Below are 8,933 nucleotides of genomic sequence, written 5' to 3'. Positions count from 1 at the left end.
GTAGGGGCCATGGCAGAGGAAGTGCACCGCCACCGCTGTCAGGTGTGCGCCGCCGCCGCCGCCGCTGTCAGTCACCAACTAGTGGGAGGGGAGTAGCCTGGAAAGGATGGGGCACCCGCGGCTCGCCTCGTCTCGAGGAGCAGGGCCATGGCCGACGGCCAAGCAGGGCGCCGGCGTGGGCGGTGGTACGCCAGCGGCGGAGGCAACAGAGGGCGCCGCCGGGCCCATGGAAAAACGTTTCACGCAAGCGCGGGTGGCTGCCATAATCTCGCGACTCTCGTCAACCATGTTTTGAAGGAATATTCCCTGGTATCTGGTTATCCCTATCCTTCCTGGCGGGTAAACCAAACAAGTGATATCCCCTAAAAATTTGGCTATCCCTCTTCCTATGGTGGATAGCCTCTAAACCAAACGCCACCTAAGAAGCCAGAGTCAGCCGCCAAATTGCCCAACATAGCTATATCTGTAGCGCAGAGGCCAACCAGAGACGCCAACTGTCACAAACCTAGTCTGGTATGCACTTAGACTAGCTAGTCATGTTTAAAATTCATTGAAATTGAATTCGGGAATGATCCACACCCTAGCACCAAATTAAATCAAATAGGTTCAATAAAATCTTTTTCAATAAACCCAAAGATGCCCTTTAAAAATGTTCATGATTTATAGCACAAGGTGAGAACCTAAACCAAAAATGGTGCACATTTTTCGATGGCAGAAGTGGGCCTAGAATTAATACAATAAGTATTTGAGTTCGGGCTATTAAATGCTACATATATTTTTAACAGCTCCAGTGATCCAGAAACTTTATCTAGGGCACTGGATTAATTCATTTAACATCCACAACAATTTTCAGAACTTTCTAAAATGGTTTAGTGCCTAAACTAAATCAAAGCAGAAAAGAAAAATAGAAAATAGAACAGAAAATAGGAAAATACAGAGAGCAGAGAGAACTACCTAGTGCTTACCTGGGCTACTTCCCTGGCCGGCCCACTGGCCCAGTGCCAGTCACCCCTAACCCCTTGCCAGTCGGACGGGGCGCATGCCCGACGCGCGCACGTGCCACCTCCTGCTCGCCTGCCTGCCTCCCCCGACATGTTGAGCAGCTGGATTGACTCCATGGTGTTGTCCTGATCGAGCCGACGCCCGCCCACTTCCTCCTCGCTCTCTCTCGCCCGATCCTCGCCATGGCCAAAGCGCCTGCAGCCGCGTCGTCGTGACCACTGTAGCCTGATATGTCTCCGTCGTATCTATAATTTTTGATTGCCCCATGCCAATATTATACAACTTTCACATACTTTTGGCAACAATTTATATGATTTATTGGACGAACATATTGATATAGTGCCCAGTGCAAATTCCTGTTTATTGCATGTCTTTTGTTTCGCAGAATATCCATATCAAATAAAGTCCAAACGCGATAAAACTTTATGGATATTTATTTTGGAATATATGTGAATGTTTGGGAGAGGAATCGACGCAAGACGGTGCTCGAGGAGCCCACTAGGAACCTCGTAAGGTGGTTGCTGCCCTTCTTTTGCAGCGAGAAAGATAATTTATGAATAAAAATCCCCTCAAGATTTCAGCCCAATCAGATTACAGATCTCCAAACATTTAAGAAACGGCGAAGGGCCAGAAAACGAGAACACGAAACAAAAGAGAACAGAGAGGGAGATCCAATCTATGAGGGGCTCCTACGCCTCCGTCGCCATGGCGGCCATGGACCAGAGGGGGAACTCTCCTTCCATCCAGGGGGGAAGGCCAAAGAAGAAGAAGGTGGGGGCTCTCTCCTCCTCTCTCGGTGGCGCCGGAAGACCGCCGGGGCAATCATCGTGACGACGATCTACATCAACAACTTCGCTGCCGTCATCACCAACTCCCTCCCCCTCTATGCACCAATGTAACACCTCTTCTCCCTGCTGTAATCTCTACTTAAACATGGTGCTTAATGCCATATATTATTATCCAATGATGTATGGCCATCCTATGATGTTTAAGTAGATTCATTTTGTCCTATGGGTTGATTGATGATCGTGATTGGTTTGAGTTCTATGTTTTATTTTGGTGTTGTCCTATGGCACCCTCCGTGTCGTGCAAGCGTGAGGGATTCCCGCTGTAGGGTGTTGCAATACGTTCATGATTCACTTATTGTGGATGTGTGAGTGAGTGAAACACATGCCCGAGTAAGGGAGTGTTGCGTATGGGATAAAGAGGACTTGATACTTAATGCTATGGTTGTGTTTTACCTTAGTTGATCTTTGGTAGTTGCAGAAGCTTGCTAGAGTTCCAATCATAAGTGCATATGATCCAAGTACGGAAAGTTTGTTGGCTCATGCCTCTCCCTCATATAAAATTGCAATAATGATTATCGGTCTAGTTATCGATTGCCTATGGAGAAAATACTTCTCTTGTGTTATAAAAATCTTTCTACTAAAGAACTAACTATTATTATATCGCAAAGTACTCCTAGTTTTATTCTTGCAAAGTAGTTCTAGCATCACACCTACAAAATAGTTTCATACTTGTTCTAGGTAAAGTGAATGTTAAGTGTGCGTAGAGTTGTGTCGGTGGTCGATAGAACTTAAAGGGAATATAAATCCTACCTTTAGCTCCTCGTTGGGCTAGACACTCTTATTTATCTAAAAACCTACAGTTGATCCCCTACACTGTCGTCATGACCTTTTTCTGACGCTGTTGCCGGGGAGCAATAGCGTGGGGTGAATATTCTCGTGTGCGCTTGTTTGCTTTATCACTAAGTAATTTTTATTTTTTGTTCTATGTTGTTCTCTATCTTTAGTTATGAATATGGAACACAAAATACCAACAAAATTAGTTGTACTTGCTACTCATGGAGATGAGGAACCTCCTAAAACTCTCGATGCTTGTTATGTGAAAAATATTATACACTACTTTGATAATCCCGAGAAAACCCCATTCAACTTGATAATGGGAGACACGTTGGATCAACGTGAATACTTTAGGGATAATCGCTTGACTCAAAAAGGGAAACTCTTATGGGATCAAATTAATTATTCGCAGTGGTATGCTTGGGATATATGCTTGAGATATGATTATACTTGTTGCTCTAGGATGAAGGCTAAACACCTTCCCTTTTCATGTTAATTTAATGATAATGAAATCTTGACTTCTTATGCTAATGGAAGATATGATTACTATGATGTGGAACGAATAGAATTTTTTTTTGCTTTTAAGGGTGCTTATGAAATTGAAACTCTATTTGGAAAGTATGGAGATTATGATGATGCTGTTTATAGACCTGAAAATTTTGCTATACTTAGATATTGCTATGAGAATTATAAATACAATTCCGATATTGATGTATTTATTGAGAAAGTCTCTATCTGTCCAAGAAGAGATTAATATTTTGCAGGAAACTATGGAGGAAGAAATTACTGAAACTATGATCTCATTAGATGAAAAGGATGACGAGGAGAGCGAACAACAAAAGGAGGAAAAGCGTATTAGCTACCCGTGCCCGCCTTCTAATGAGAGTAACTCTTCAACTCATACATTGTCTAATTTCCCTTCGTGCTTACCGAAGGATGAATGCTATGATGATTGCTATGATCCATTGGATTCATTTGAAATATCCTTTTTTGATGAAATTGATGCTTGCTATGCTTGTGGCCATGATGCCAATATGAATTATGCTTATGGAGATTAACTTTCTATAGTTCCTTATGTTAAGAATGAAATTATTGCTATTTCACCCATACATGATAGTCCTATTATCTTTTTGAATTCTCCCAACTACACTATATCAGAGAAGTTTGCCCTTGTTAAGGATTATATTGATGGGTTGCGTTTTATCACTACACATGATGATTTCGATGAATATAATATGCATGTGCTTGCTTCTCTTACTTGCAATTATTATGAGAGAGGAACCACATCTTCACCTCTCTATATTTTCAATACGATAAAATTGCAAAAAACTGCTTATGCTATGTAACGACCTTTACTTTGTGTGCATGAATTGTTCTTTTATGACATGCCGATGCATAGAAAGAGAGTTAGACTTTGTTGTTACATGAAATATGTTACTTTATGCTTACTACTAAATTACAAATCGTTGTTAATTAAAATTGTCTTTGATATACCTTGGGATCCGGGTATCAACCACTTGAGCATCATATGCCTAGCTTAATGGCTTTAAAGAAAGTGCTGCCAGGGAGACAACCCGGAAGTTTTAGAGAGTCATTTACTTTTGTTGTGTGCTTTTATAAAGTTTGAAAACAAAAATAACCATTCCATTTGTACAAATCCATTGTATTATGAAAATAATGTGCCAAGATTTACCTTTAGGATGTTTAAATTGCTTGTTTGGTATGTGCAGTGCAAAAACAGAAACTTTTGCTGTAGTGCGTGAATTTACGTTTTTTACTGGAACATGATAAAATTCTAAATTTTTTATACAGTACTTCTATGCAAATTGTTTATTTTTTCCTAAATTTTCAGAATTTTTGGAGTTACAGAAGTATGGTCAATGTTCAGATTGCTACAGACTATCATGTTTTTGACAAATTCTAGTTTTGATGCATTATTTTGCTTGTTTTGATGGAACTATGGATTGTATCGGTGGTATAAGCCATGGAGAAGTTAGAATACATATATGTAATGCAAAAAACAAAATATGAATGGGTTTGCAACAACACTTAAAGTAGTGATTTGCATCATTATACTAACGGATCTCACAAAGGTTTTGTTAAGTTTTGTGTGGATGAAGTGCTCTAAGATCGAGGTGGTCTCGATATGAGTAGAAGGAGGAGAGTCAAGAGTTCAATCTTGGGGATGGCCAAGGCACCCCAAGTGAATATTCAAGGAGACCCAAGCGTCTAAGCTTGGGGATGCTCCGAAAGGCATCCCATCTTTCTTCAACAAGTATCAGTATGTTTCGGTTTTGTTTTGTTCACATGATATGCGTAAATTCTTGGAGCGTCTCGTGTGTTTAGTTTTCACTTTTCTTTAATGCACCATGCTGGTATGAGATAGTCCTTGGCTGATTTATAGAATTCTCATTGCACTTCACTTATATCTTTGAGTATGGCTTTATAGAATGCCTCATGTGCTTCACTTATATCATTTGAAGTTTGGATTCCTGTTTCTCTTGACATGGAAAACCGTTATTTGTAGAATGCTCTTTTGCTTAATTTATATTTATTATAGTGTGGGCAAGTCTTTTGTAGAAAGAATTAAACTCTCTTGCTTCACTTATATCTATTTAGAGAGTCAACAGGAATTGGTCATTCACATGGTTAGTCATAAAATCCTACATAAAACTTGTAGATAACTGAATATGATATGTTTGATTCCTTGCAATAGTTTTGTGACATAGAGATGGTAATATGTGGGAGGTACTAGTGAATGATTGTGTTTAGTAGGAATATTGGTGTTAAGGTTTGTGATTCCCGAAGCCTGGGCGTATACTCTCTCATTATGCTATGAAGTTGGAGCATGATTTATTATTGATTGTCTTCCTTTGCGTGGAGGTCATGGGCGCGCGATGGTTAACTCCTACAAACCTCCCCCCTAGGGGCATGCATACTAGTACTTTGCTTCAAGGGCTAATAAACTTTTTCAATAAGTATGTGAGTTCTTTATGACTAATGTGAGTCCATGGATTATACACACTCTTACCTTTCCGTAATTTTCTAGCCTCTTCGGTACCATGCATTGCCCTATATCACCTCGAGAGTTGGTGCAAACTTCGCCGGTGCATCCAAACCTCGTGATATGATACGCTCTATCACACATAAGCCTCATTATATCTTCCTCAAAACAGCCACCATACCTACCTATTATGGCATTTCCATAGCCATTCCGAGATATATGGCCATGCAACTTCCATCATCATCATATACATGACTTGAGCATTCATTGTCATATTGCTTTGCATGATCGTAAGATAGCTAGCATGATATTTTCATGGCTTGTCCGTTTTTTGGTATCTTTTCTATGCTAGATCATTGCACATCCTGGTACACCGCCAGAGGCATTAATATAGAGTCATATTGTTCTAGGTATCGAGTTGTAAGTAAATAGAAGTGTGATGATCATCATTATTCATTATTAGAGCATGTCCCAGTGAGGAAGGGATGATGGAGATTATGATTCCCCCACAAGATGGGATGAGACTCCGGACAAAATAAAAAAAGTGAGGCCAAAAAGAGCCCAAGAAAAAAGAGAAAAAAATGAGAGAAAAGAGAGAAGAGGCAATGTTAGTATCCTTTACCACACTTGTGCTTCAAAGTAGTATCATGTTTTTCATATAGAGAGTCTCCTATGTTGTCACTTTCATATACTAGTGGGAATTTTTCATTATAGAGTTAGATGCACACCCACTGAGTTTTCCGTTTGAGCTTTGATACACTTATAGCTCTTAGTGTATCCGTTGCATGGCAATCCCTACTCCTCACATTGATATCAATTGATGGGCATCTCCATAGCCCGTTGGTTAGTCGCGTCGATGTGAGACTATCTTATTTTTTGTCTTCTCCAAATTAATCTTTACCACCGTATTCTATTCCACCCATAGTGCTATATCCATGGCTTGCGCTCATGTATTGCGTGGGGGTTGAAAAAGCTGAAGCGCGTTAAAAAGTGTCAACCAATTGCTTGGCTGACATCGGGGTAGTACATGATAAATACTTTGTGTTAAGAAGATGGAGCATGACAAGACTATATGATTTTGTAGGGATATCGTTCTTTAGCATTGATATTTTGAAAGACATGATTGTTTGTTGGGATGCCCGAGTATTGATGTCTTTATGCCAAATTATAGACTATTACTTTGAATCACTCACGCCTTAATATTCATGCCATGATTAGATTATATGATCAAGATTATGCTAGGTAGCATTACACATCAAAAATTAACCGTTCTATCATTTACGCACTCGAGGACGAGCATGAATTAATCTTGGGGATGCTGATACGTCTCTGTCGTATCTATACTTTTTGATTGTTCCATGCCAATATTATACAACTTTCACATACTTTTGGCAACAATTTATATGCTTTATTGGACTAACATATTGATCCAGTGCCCAGTGCCAGTTCCTGTTTGTTGCATGTTTTTTGTTTCATAGAATGTCCATATCAGACGAAGTACAAACACGATAAAACTTTGTGGAGATTTATTTTGGAATATGTGTGAATTTTTGGAAGAAGAATCAATGCAAAACGGTGCTCGAGGGGCCCACTAGGCACCAGGGTGCCAGGGGGGGCCCAGGCGCGCCCTGATGGGTAGTGAGCACCTCGTAAGGTGGTTGCTGCCCTTCTTTCGCCGCAAGAAAGATAATTTATGTATAAGAATCCCCTCAAAATTTCATCTCAATCGGAGTTAGGGATCTCCGGAAATTTAAGAAACGATGAAGGGACAAAAAATGGGAGCACGAAATAGGACACAAACACACACACACACACACACAGAGAGAGAGAGAGAGAGAGAGAGAGAGAGAGAGAGAGATCCAATCTAGAAGGGGCTCCTGCCCCTCCGCCACCATGGCGGCCATGGACCAGAGGGGTAACTCTCCTCCCATCTAGGAGGAGTCCGAGGAAGAAAGAAAGAAAGAAGAAGAAGAAGAAGAAGAAGAAGAAGAAGAAGAAGAAGAAGAAGAAGAAGAAGAAGAAGGGCGGCTCTCACCTAGTGGCGCCGGAAAGCCGCCGGGGCAATCATCATGACAACTATCTACACCATCAACTTCGCTGCCGTCATCACCAACTCTCCCCCCTCTATGCAGCAGTGTAACATTTCTACCCCCTATTGTAAACTCTACTTAAACATGGTGCTTAATGCTATATATTATTATCCAATGATGTATGGCCATCCTATGATGTTTGAGTAGATCCGTTTTGTCCTATAGGTTGATTGATGATCGTGATTGGTTTGAGTTCTATGTTTTATTTTGGTGCTGTCCTATGGTGCCCTCTGTGTCATGCAAGCGTGAGGGATTCCCACTGTAGGGTGTTGAAATACGTTCATGATTAACTTATGGTGGATGGTGTGAGTGACTGAAACACATACCCGAGTAAGGGAGTGTTGCGTATGGGATAAAGAGGACTTGATACTTAATGCTATGGTTGGGTTTTACCTTTAATGATCTTTGGTAGTTGCGGAAGCTTGCTAGAGTTCCAATCATAAGTGCATTTGATCCAAGTACGAAAAGTTTGTTAGCTCATGCCTCTCCCTCATATAAAATGCAATAATGATTACCGGTCTAGTTATCGATTGCCTATGGACAAAATACTTCTCTTGTGTTATAAAAATCTTTCTACTAAACAACTAACAATTAATATATCGCAAAGTACTCTTCATTTTATTCTTACAAAGTAGTTCTAGCATCACGCCTACAAAATAGTTTCGTGCTTGTTCTAGGTAAAGCGAACGTTAAGTGTGCGTATAGTTGTATCGGTGGTCGGTAGAACTTGAAGGGAATATAAATCCTACCTTTAGCTCTTCGTTGGGTCTGAAACTCTTATTTATCGAAAAAGCTACAATTGATCCCCTATACTTGTGGGTTGTCAAGATAGCCACAGCCACCGCCTCGCCTCTCTGTCATGTCTGCAAGATCCACCGTGACGCCCTCTTCCTCATTATCAAGCCATGTGAAGCCGGAAGCCCCATAATGTCGTCCTCACCGTCTTCTTCATCCTCGGCCACCATGGATTGCTGTCATCGATTCGCCATCTCCGACGCTGATACGTCTCCAATGTATCTATAATTTTTGATTGCTCCATGCTATATTATCTACTGTTTTGGGCAATATTGGGCTTTATTTTCCACTTTTATATTATTTTTGGGACTAACCTATTAACTGGAGGCCCAGCCCAGATTTGCTATTTTGTGCCTATTTCAGTGTTTCGAAGAAAAGGAATATCAAACGGAGTCGAAACGAAATGAAATCAACTGGAGA

Source organism: Triticum dicoccoides, chromosome 7A, assembly GCF_002162155.2.
Source record: "Triticum dicoccoides isolate Atlit2015 ecotype Zavitan chromosome 7A, WEW_v2.0, whole genome shotgun sequence".
In the NCBI taxonomy this organism is placed as follows: Eukaryota; Viridiplantae; Streptophyta; class Magnoliopsida; order Poales; family Poaceae; genus Triticum; species Triticum dicoccoides.
Note: the sequence above shows the minus strand (reverse complement) of the source record.